The sequence below is a fragment of the Eumetopias jubatus genome, unplaced genomic scaffold, assembly GCF_037043125.1.
Source record: "Eumetopias jubatus isolate StellerSeaLion01/CBP00866 unplaced genomic scaffold, mEumJub1_p1.0 scaffold_3, whole genome shotgun sequence".
NCBI lineage: Eukaryota > Metazoa > Chordata > Mammalia > Carnivora > Otariidae > Eumetopias > Eumetopias jubatus.
Window position 1 is genome coordinate 41,781,196 of NW_028274809.1, and position 12,122 is coordinate 41,793,317.

Consider the following 12,122-nt stretch of genomic DNA (forward strand, 5'->3'; position numbering starts at 1 on the left):
TAACGTAATAATTACTTTGAAAATAGTTCTATCTTCAAGAAAATGTAGTATGCATATGTATGTATTGCATATGTGGTGATATTTTAGAGGGATGATTTAAAAGTTAGTATTCATAACTGCTAGTAATATAGTCTTTCTCATTTACAAATGTAGAGGAAAAAAGGCCAGTTTTTGGTCAAAACAGTTTAGTCATTAAAACTGAAAGGCTGTTTTTGCCAATGAAATATTGTTCTTCACTTACTGAAATCCACATTTATTTATACTCAGTGCCATGAAGGTTAGAGGTGGAATACATCTTTGCAGTGTACCTAAGACATAATGAAAAATGTGACATTAGAAGAACAAAGTGAATGATGAGAGCCACTCCTAACAGCTTGATCCCATAATTCACTTATTGGTGGCAGCGTAGCCGCCATAACCTGCTGACTGTATCTAAAGTGTCAGAAGATGGTGTCAGGGGAAATATGTTGTTTTACACATATAAAGACAATGCCACTGAACCATTGGATTAGTTATTCCATGTTAGTGATAGATTTATACTCATTCCCTACTGAGACACTTCTTTCTACTTACCCTTCCTCTACCCTTTTAACCACTGAAACTCATTTTTTTTGGAAGAAACTGGGGATGGATAGGGCAGTATGTGGAAAATAACAAAAGATATCTGATTATAATAATGTTGGGCTTCTTACTGTTACACACTTATTTTCATTGGCTACAGACCATAAGGAGAATTTAAGTAAACCTACCATATCCTGTGCCAAATCCCCTTACTTTATGTGTTCATTTATTTATATAAATATAGATAGATTCTCCTATAAATGCTATACAAGTTGTTTCATTCTTAAGCTCTAACACCTGCTGTCACACTTAACTGGTTCTTACAACAGTCTGCCATAAGTCCATTATTGCAATAAAAAAGTACAGAATGTAATCTAGAGAATCTTGACAGAAAAAAATGGGAGGATATTTTGGTAGTACGTGAAAAAAAGAGAATATAGTAAGCTGCTTCAAGGAGATGGTTTTGGATTATTACTAAAAATACCATCCAGAGTACTGGAGTCTCAAACTATTAACCTTGGGATTCATTTCCTTTATTATAAAGATACAATAAGTTTTAAGAATTTCATTCAGATCCCATGTCACATCCTTTTGATTATCCTCAACAATGGCCAATGTCTTCATCTTTTTAATAGAAACTTAAAATTGCAAGTATCTCAAAACCATTCAGATCCCTACCCAACAATCAAAGTATATTTGCCCAATTTCTGGTGAAATTTGAGATGTAATTAAAAATAATGAGATTGTATTTCACAAGCCAATACCAAAAGAGTTATATCAATCTACACCAATGTTGCTCAGTATTTATGGAGCTCCCTAACTATACTGACTGATTCTTATGGCAACACTAATTAGGATATATTGAACTTAAAAGAATTATTAAAAATCAGAGTCCTATATCCAAATGTATATTATTGGAAATCAAAATGCATGCAGGTTTTTTGTGTAGCTGACTGTGTTATATTAGTGGTTACAAAATAATAGAGTATTTGCCTGAGTATAAATAATCCAATCAATGTTTTAAACCATTTCATTGAATCTGTAACATATGATCTTTTCGCTATGTCTTAGGAAACACTGGTTATAGGTCTTCAACATAAACCCGTTTTTCTCTCAAAAGAATTCCCTTGCCCCCAGATTTGGTTAAAGAGAAAAACTGTGCAGTGATAGCATACTCTAATTCTCCTTCAAAGACATTATGATAACTTACAGTAGTTGATTCTTTAATTTTTATCCTTATAGTGCCTGGTATAGTGCGCAATTTCGGTCTTCTGTTAAATACCCCTGTTGCTAGGAATATTGAGAATTGATGACCTACGCTTACTGTGCTGAAGGTAGCCATCTCTCACAAGTTTTTATCTGCTCAAAAAGGGAATACATAACCTGTTCCTCTTGCCTCTGTGAGGGACATTTCTAAAGGGCCATTCTAGCTTCACCACTCTCTTTGAGATTGACTGAGGCTACAGCAACCACATCATAGCTCCACATCTCTGACCAATTCTGCTCCAGTTGCTATCTCAAAACTCTTCTTCCTGGGAGCCCTTTCCATAAAACCTGCTACATACAGAACAGCATTTTCAGGAACACCTACCTAAGATATTTCATTCTTCAGGGTCCTGAGAACACAGCACTGATATGTAATTGCACAATTGGACCATCCAACACCAGTTGGCAATGAGGTCCACATTACTGGTAATAGAATGAATATAGATAGGTACTGCTATGCTGTGGCAATATCATTGTTAGATTTCATGAATGATAAGGTGGTAAACTAGAATGATACAAGTGGAGGTTAATTCACTAATGGGTACAACATATCAGGATGTTGAGATGTATAGGGAAAGTAGTAATTACAATAAGGATGACATTTGATAATTGTTATGGGGACAGTAAGTGCATTGGAGAAAGACAGTGAAAGGCTGAGGGTGACTAATCACCCATTTAGGTGAAGTGTAATAGCCAGAAGGCCTCTTCAGTAGCATATAAAAATTTTTACACCTCAACTATATGATACTAAAAGCTGTGAATTGAACCTAGGACTTAATTGGAAAAGAAGCAAAGCTCCAAATAATATTAACATTTTATTAATTTAAGTCAGATATGCCACTGTCAGAGGACTGTTTCAATAGAATTTAAACTTGAAATATGGCATGGGGATCCCTGAATTAAAGCACTTGTGAATCTCAAATCACAGATCCCCCTGCATGTTCTGGGCCTGTAAATAAAGTTTGATAAGGGACTGATTATCATTATGAGAGCACTCTCCTTGGAAATTAGAGTTAAACTTTGTCAAGGTGGTAGTAGAACCAGGAGAAAGATATGCTCACACACACAGCTGTTCTGATTCTTAAAAGCTTAGAAATAGTGAAGGCCTTACAGTAATTGACGTATAAACCCCAGACTTTCTGTAGAAGTCAGTGAAAAATTAGAACAAAAAGTGGAGCAAAATTGGGAGGGTCTCTAAGAAGACTGAAAACATACAAGCCACCTATATCCTATGTGATGTCACAGAAATCACTCTATTACCACAGTGATAAGAAGTGTATTAGAGACAGGGTTACTGTGAGGATCCTGGTGCCTTCTTGAAAATCAGCAATACCTTCTTTTTTCAGGCTGAGGCTAGGAGAATTTAAGAACTGGATCCTAAAAGTAAAGGTGAACATAGGATCCCAATATAATAGCATTCATGTAATGGCCTTTAATCATCAGAAATAAGGGGGAGACAATTATCTTAGTAAGTGACAATAACAGAGTGGCAACCAGAGAGCTTGTCTTGTACAGAGCTATCAAGATGGCTACTAGAACATGGTGTTCCTGGGGAAAAGACGGATGAGTAGCAACAAAGAAATTTTACAATCTGCATCATGGGAATAAAGATTACCTGATTTATAAAATAAACCAGGGGAGTTAGAACAGTGGCAGAACTCACAATATCTTGCCTACTTTCTAGTTCTGAGCATATACTCAGCTCCAGAACCCATTATCAGATGTAGCGAGTCTGGTCCCTAAGAAAGAGAATCCTGTATCACCATAACACATGCATATGATAACTTTTCTCTATGTCTTTCCTTAGGGAGACTATGTCCATTAACATGAGTAATATAGTGGGGGCAAAAAAAATGGCAATGTTTTGTGAAATTTTGAATACTGGGCCTAGTTTAGCTTTAATATCAAAGGACTCAGACATTGCCATGGCCTTCTGTTAGAATGGACCATATAGGAGATAGGTAATAAGTTGAGTCCTGGACCAGGTCCAGCTCACAGTGGATCTAGTGGGTCTACAAACCAACATTAATGTGCCTGTCTAAAATACTCAACTGAAGGCACACGTTCTTTTCATGGCCTGTCAGATAATAGCTATTGTAGTGGAAAACCCAAGAATAAACCTCTAAAACTGACATTTTTATAGGTCAAGATACTAAATCAAAAACTGTATCAAGAACCTTGCTTCAAACTATGGAGGACTTACAGTTAGAGAGATTGCCCTCCCTTCACAAAAAATATGAAACAAGAGTTTATACACATTGAACTAGAGTTATCACACAACTTTGTCCCCTAGGGAAGAGAAACCAAAGGTTGAACCCTAATTTTTACCCAGGATACTGCCTGGAGGCAGTTTCAAGGCTGCAGTGAATGGAGAAAAAAATACAAACAGGACCAAATGACTCAATGATTTGGGCAGATGGAGGGAGGCCAAAGCCATTATAATTCATGGAGCAAAGTACCAGTGATCAGAGACCTGCAGACAGAAAATTTGGAGATGTTAAGAGGAATCTCCTAACTTCTTTGGCTTTGCATTGATCTGTTCTTGTACATGGTGATACTTCTTGATGTTGGAAAAGAACCACTAGAAAGCAATATGCTGAACAATGGTCTAAGCAGATGTAAAACAAAAATCGTTCATGTCCCCAAGTGTCAGAATAAAGAGTCCTTGTAATAAAAGGGAATTAGGTATAATTCACAGAAGATTCATGCCTTCACTGAAAAGCCCTAGAGTAAAGTCTATTCTGTGTCCTAACAAAGCTTAAAAATTTAGAGAATCAAACTGATTTGTAAGTTGACTGCATGCTAAAACAAAGCCTTAAGACTCTTACAAAGGCTATAAATCCTAGTAATCACTATATAAAATTCACAATGTCAGACATCAGTTAAAAATGAGGAGACATGTAATAAAGCAAGAACATAGGACCCATAACCAGAAAAAAACATTTAATAGAAATAGAACTAGATATGCCAGAGATAATGGGTTAGTAAGAAAACATTTTAATACAGCTATTATGTTTATTACAAATATTTTCAGAGATGAAAGGGAAAGAACAAACTATGGAAAGAAAAATGGAAAATATAAAGAGCTCTAAATCATCTGGAGATGAAAAATGAAACATCCGAAACGCAAAATAAAATTGATGGAATGAACAGCATGCTGGACAAGAAGGGGGAAAAGGACAATGGTTGTGAAGATATTGAAATAGAAACAATCTAAAATGAAGCAGAGGAAAAAAATTGAAATTGAATAGAGCATTACTAACTTGAGGGAAAATATCAAGATGCCTAATAAATGGGCAATTAGGGTTCCAAGAGGAGTTAAGAAAGAAAACATTTTGATGAAATAATTCTAGATTTTTCAAAGTATAAAAAAATTATAAACCACAGATCCAGTAAGGTCAACTAAAGAATAATAAGTATAAAGTGAAGCACAGATATATCATAGTCAATTTATTGAAAACCATCAATATGATATTAAAAGTAGCAAATTTAAAAATTATATAGATAGAAAATAATAGAATTATGCAATCTGGAGGGCAATGGAACAGCATATTTAAAGTGCCAAAAAACAAGCAAAAAGCAGTCAACCCGAAATTTATACACCAAGAAAATATTTTTCAAAACTTAAGGCAAATTACTTTTCATGGGATGCCTGGGTGGTGCAGTCAGTTAAGTGTCAGGCTCAGTTTTGGCTCAGTTCATGATCTCAGGGTTGTGAGATTGAGCCTTGTGTCCGTCACCCTGCTCAGCACTGAGTCGGCTTAAGACTCTCTCTCCCTCTCACTCTGCCCCTCACCCCTGCACACATGCACTCTCTTTCTCTAAAATAAATCTTTTTGAAAAAAAAATACTTTTCAGATAAACCCAAGCTGAAGGTATTCAGAGCCAGAATTATACTGTAGGAAATAGGATAGGGAGTTCTTCAGACAAAATGCAAAGTGAAACAAACATGGAAATATGGCTCTATTTATTTATTTTAAGATTTATTTATTTTAGAGAGAAAAAGCATGAGTGGGCGGAAGGGCAGAGGGAGAAGGAGAGCGTATCCTCAAACCGACTCCCCACTGAGCATGGAGTCTGCCCGGGACTCATCCCAGGACCCTAACACCATGACTCCAGCAGAAATCAAGAATCAGATGCTCAACCAACTGAGTGACCCAGGCACCCCAGGGCAGAAATATGGCTTTAGGTGAAAAGAATGGAGAAGGCCAGAAATGTTAATTTCTGAATAAATGTAAAATATATTTTTCTTATTTTAAATCTCTTTAAACAATTATTAACCATCTAAAGCAAAAATAATAAAAATGCAACACGGTACTTTTGAATGAACAGGATATGTAGGAGGGTGGAATTCTGCTATTATAATATTAGTTAACTATTTGGAGAAACTGTATAATATAATTTAAAGGTAGATTATGAAAAATTTAATATGTATATTGTAAAATCAAGACTAAGGGTTAGCAAACTATGGCCTGAGGCAGGGGACAAGTCTGGCCCTGCCCTAGTTTCTAGGAATGTTGTTTTGATTTTTTAAGATCTACATCTATGCGTGTCTGTCTCTCTATCATCAATCTATCTAAAGGTAGGAAATAGGAAAAAGGTAAAAAGCAAAAATAGCAAAAGGAGGAAGAGAGGGAAGGATAAAAGTATAGGTAACTCTTGAGGGTCTGGCAAATTTTTTTTCCTGAAAAAAGCCAGATTAAAATATTTTAGAATTTGTAGGCTACATATAGTCTATGTCACATATTTATTTTTTCTGCACCACACTCTAGAGCACAACCCAAGAAATAAAGAAGATTTAGCCAATAAAATAATAGTGGAGATAAAATAAGGTCATCAAATGAGCTTTATAAAAACAAGTGTTTTTGCCATTCATAGCCATATCATCTTTTTTGCTAGAGTTGTGTGTTTAATAACAACACTGAAATATAGCCTAATGGATAGTAAGGAAAAATGCATTTAATATGTTAAATGTTATGAAAGTAAAATCCTTGGTCAATGGTAAAATAATAAATTGGCTTTATTGTTAGTTAGAGGTATTCATGACCCCAAAACAATTAAACACAAGTAAGGGGCACCTGGGTGGCTGAGTCAGTTAATCTCTCTGACTCGGTTTTGGTTTAGGTTGTGATCTCTCATAGGTCATGAGATGGAGCTCCGTGTGGGGCTCTGAGCTTAGCAGGGACTCTGCTTGAAGATTCTCTCCCACTACTCCTCCCCCCAATCGAGTCCATGCTCTTTCTCTCAAATAAATAAATCTTAAAAAAAATAAGTAAAATTGTTTATTGCCTGAATATAATCAACACCTAAATTTTAAAGCATGATAGAAATATAAATGGAGATTACATTTTAAGAAATACTAATGCTTGTTCAATTTCTGTTGTATGTCAGTCTACAGAGCACTTTATTTTTAGTCACTTATTCAATGTTTATAACCTTGTAAGAATGGTACTATTATCATCATCATTTCAATGATAAGGAAACGGAAGCACAGAAAGTATATCTCAATATTAGCAGTATGTTTGATTAGCTATTTTTCCAGTTTTTATTTGAAGTATTTCTACATAGCAGAGAACTTGTTTAGCTAATTTGATCAATAGACAGTAAAGTATATATAATTAATAGCAAAAGTTAGTTTGCACATACTGACTTGATTAAAATTGTCAAATTATGTGCAGCACGTGGTGAATATATAATGTGCTACATAATTTAGTATTTTTTCTATTAATAGGCTGTTCAGTTACAGTAGCATCTGGCAGGGTTTGGTGACAGACTGGGGGCTACTACTTCAGACAGGATGGTGAGAAAAAGCCTCTGATGAGTTGATATTTTCGATATGAGCAATATGCAACAAGTCATCACACAAGTATTTATTAAATACTTCCCTCTGTGTTACTGTTATAGGTTATAAGGCCCTGAAAGGGAGGTAAGGCCCCAATCTCCAAGAAGCTTGAAAGACAGAGAAAGAGCCAGAGGAAAACAAATTTAGACATTAAATGTTAAAAAACAAAATAATAGCTTAACAACAATAAAAAGCTCCTGGTAGGGGTGAGGAGAAGTCAGTTACTTTTAACTGGCCAGAATCTCTTTTAAAGATTTGATACTTAATCTGAGATATAAATGTACTGATCTGTGGAGGGAATTGCTCAAGGAAAGGAATGACCAGGGAGAAAAGCCCAGAAACAGAGACAAAGCCAGGGAGAAGAGACAGAAGCCCTAATTTTTCAAATAACCAACTGTATAAATTTAAGCCAATTTATTGATTACTCTGCACCTTAATTTCCTTTAGAGTGAGTTGGGCCGGATGTCCACAGATACTATTTCGGTGCCAACAATCTTCTTTATGCTTCTTAATCTTTGGAAACAACCTTCTTTAATTGCTTTTACATTTGTTGAGTGGAGCATAGGGTGCTGGATGGTGAGCTGTCATTCAATAAGAGACCACAAGAGAAATTAAAATAGATGTGTTACTCACAGATCCTGGAGGCAGAACAGGTCATGCCTGGAGGGACCACTCAAGGAAGTCAAGACAGTGCAGGGAGAGAACACTAGTTGCTGGGGCATATGACTTAGGGTCCATGAGTGCGTGCTTTGGGGTTCCTTAGCTAAGGCTGGATTGGTCATTTCAAACCAAGCAAGTAGGGTTTTTGTTAGCCCCATATGGGTCTTATCTAAGAGGCACACAGGAGGGAGGATCTGGGAGGCAGGGGAGACTGGTGATTATAAGGACTGGCAGGAAGTCCTATCATAAACTTACATTTTACTTGTGACTCTGAGGTCTGCTATCTAGGGCATGCATTTGCATGAGGGTGCTAGTATTGGTTTAAGGTCCCTGCCAACTGCTTTGCCAAATAAAATGGTTATCGAAATAGCAATACCATGGAGTTGCTTGCGAAATTCTCAACATTATATTTGATGTAACTAGTTTTGCAGTTCTGTCTTGTATTTGTAAGTGGGTAATCATTCAATAAATCTGAGTGTTGTTGGAGGGAAAAGTAACAGATTCAACTTCTACTTTAGGTGTTAGTTCTATTCTTCCTTATAGACACCTCAGTCTATTTATAAGACTGTTATATTGCTACATTAGCAGATTTCTGTGATGTAAGCCATATATTTTTATGGTAAATTTTATTAATTTTAAACAAACTTATATACTTTTATGCATTTTTGAAATTAATATACATAATGATAATGGTCTATGTGTTTATACTCATTTACAATGTTAATATTATTCCACCTTACAATATTTGCATCTATGCTGTATTAATCCACTCTGGTTATACCGTACATATGAGAAGAAAAAAAAAGTTATTTCTAAAATTACAGTTTCCTGATAGCCAATCTGAAGGCTTAATTTCATTTTAATATTATACATGTTTTAGGAAAAGTACTCTAAATTTTGTATTGAGTGGCCATTTATTTTATTTTTTTTAAAGATTTTATTTATTTATTTGACAGAGAGAGTGAGAGCAGGAACAGAAGCAGGGGGAATGGGAGAGGGAGAAGCAGGCTTCCCGCTTAGCAGGGAGCCTGATGTGGGACTCGATTCCAGGACCCTGGGATCATGACCTGAGCCGAAGGCAGACGCTTAACGACTGAGCCACCCAGGCGCCCTTGAGTGGCCATTTAAAACTGAGAATTGATAAATAAAATTTATCTCCAGAGATATGGTGAGGAGATCTTTCATCATGAACCACATTGATGGAATAGATAACCTATCTCTCTCTCTCTGTGTCTGTGTGTGTGTGTGTGTGTCTCTCTCTCTCTGGGTGTGTGTGTGTGTGTGTGTGTCCCTAACCCATATTTATTTACACATTAATTCTTTCATGTCTTTGCTAACCTAAGTTCATTTGCTAATTTTTTTTGTGAATTAGAGAAGCAAGCTGTGGTTCATTTAAAACAAAGGGATTGTGATGATGTAAATCCAAAGAATAGAATTACAAATAGCAAAAACATTTGAAAATGATAATTTCCTCAACAGAGATTTACCCAATACCTATTGCATGACACACATTATTTAAAATACTGGAATACATCAGGATTTGCAGGTTGCAGTCACAAAAACATCTCTAGTACAATCTATGAATTTAATGAGTCATGTTTTTCTCTTGAAAAAGATACTTGCAAAAATCATGGTCATGGTCAACTTCTTCAAATACAAGGACAGGTTTGTAAATCCTTAATTGATTTTTCATTTCTATAAGATGAGAATACTGGTTTGGATAAATTCTAATTCAGACCAGGCAAAATTTGAGGCTTGACATTCTGTGATTCCCAAATACTAAAACAAAACTCATCAAGTGCTTACAAAAATCATAAAAGCAGCTAATAGGAATTGGGGAAGATGCTAAGGTAACAAAGGTGGTAAAAAATAATTATTCAGCCTGTTCTGTTAGAATCACCTATTCGATCGGCAATTTCACATGTTATTTCAATTAATGAAATTTAATTATCACAATAACTGTGGAGTACTGAATTGGTAAGAATTCTTTTGTCTCAACAGAAATCCACTCTAGCTGATGTAATTTTTAAAAAGGGAATTAGCAAAAATAAAATAAAATAATAAAAATAAAAAGGGAATTAAACAAATAGTTATAACTTAAAAAGAGAGAGAGAGAAAGAAAAAGCTAATTACTATTTTTAATAAATGGCAGGAATTTTCACAGCTCTAGAACATTCAATCAGGAACACATGGACTGTGTATTCGTGGATGTTCACTTTTAGCATTATCTCAAGGTGACATTGCCCTCAAATTTAACTTACCAGGAGCTAAAGCCTAATTGCCATAATTGAATCATCTGCCCATCAACTGATGGCAGGGAAGAGTAGGCAAGAAGAGAGAAAATTTCTATGAACAGAATCTTCCCCAGAACCATACAGAATCCTATATCAGAAATAGAGGATCATTTTACTAAGAGCAGGGGAAAAGGATACTGTATGGAAGAAAGAAGAAAATATCCACAATATGGAGAAGTCTCACTGGTTTCAGAGAATTGAGGTACATTAATTTTGGCCAAGGCAAGACAGCTTGTAAGCAGGAGTTTTTCAAAGTTCACTCTTTTCCTTTTCATAATAACTATTTATGAGGCAAAGATTAGCAGATAGGTCTCAAGTGAACATTTTATTTAACAGTAAACTCTAGTTAGATGTCTGAAGCTTAGCAAATTACATATGCATGTCCATATGACGGCAGAGATGAGTATTTATAGAATACACACCAATTAGAAAACAATTATGTGTCAGTTTATAACGGGTTGTGCTTTTATTCTTCCATATTCTTCTGATACAGTTTCAAAAGTGAAAGTCTCTACTATAATTTCAGTCCCATTGGTCAGCCAACAATTAAAAATATAACTGGAAAAATGAAAACTTATTTTCTCAATGCTTCAGTTTTAAACAGGAGGCATAAATTTAAAATTATAGCCTGAAACAGATGTTCAACATATGCCACAGATAGAGAGATGATTTTCATCATTATCAATTAAGTGCTCACTGGCTGGATATAATAGGTATTATAAGGAGAATGTCAGAAGCTGTAAATCTTGAAGCACATTGAAGAGGGCAAGGTAAAAATTGAAGTTGTAATGCAGAGTAAAATATTTTCTTGGTGTTGTTCTTTCTATGGAAAACTGGAAAATTTTACCGTATAGCTTTATATAAAGACTATTAAATTGCTTTCTCAATTGCTTCAGAATATTGGCATTTTTGTATTGGAGAAATAAAACCTTTATATGTACCCTATTTATTTGTAAGGTACATACTTCACTGGGAAACATTTTGTTTCATAGAAATATTTTTTTGTCAGGCACCTGGGTGGTTCAGTCAGTTAAACATCTGCCTTCGGCTCAGGTCATGATCTTGGGGTCCTGTGATTGAGCAATGTGTTGGCCTCCCTTCTCAGTGAGGAGCCTGTTTCTCACTCTGTGCCTTACCCTACTTGTACTGTCTCTCTCAAATAAATAAAATCTTAAAAAAAGAAATTTTTTGTCAATATTTCCCACTCACGGTAATAACTAAAATAATTGAAATGACAAAAATATAATTGGTAAAAATTTTACAAAATTAGGGCACCTGGGTGGCTCAGTCGTTAGGCGTCTGCCTTCGGCTCAGGTCATGATCCTGGGGTCCTGGGATCAAGCCTCACATCGGGCTCCCTCCTGGGGGCAAGCCTGCTTCTCCCTCTCCCACTCCCACTGCTTGTGTTCCGGCTCTCGCTGTGTCTCTGTCAAATAAATAAATAAAATCTTTAAAAAAAGTTTTACAAAATTACATAACCATGCTTAAATAACCCATAG

At 35.5% G+C, this 12,122-nt stretch overlaps 1 long non-coding RNA gene across 1 annotated transcript in view; it reads right to left on the reverse strand.

The window, feature by feature from the left end:
- The window catches only part of LOC148164688 (uncharacterized), a 90,474-nt gene extending 82,041 nt beyond the window's left edge, over positions 1-8,433 (reverse strand). The window contains exon 1 of the long non-coding RNA XR_015767928.1: positions 8,303-8,433. This is a non-coding gene — a long non-coding RNA (uncharacterized LOC148164688). The remainder of the gene's footprint in view (positions 1-8,302) is intronic.
- Positions 8,434-12,122: the final 3,689 nt, after the last annotated feature.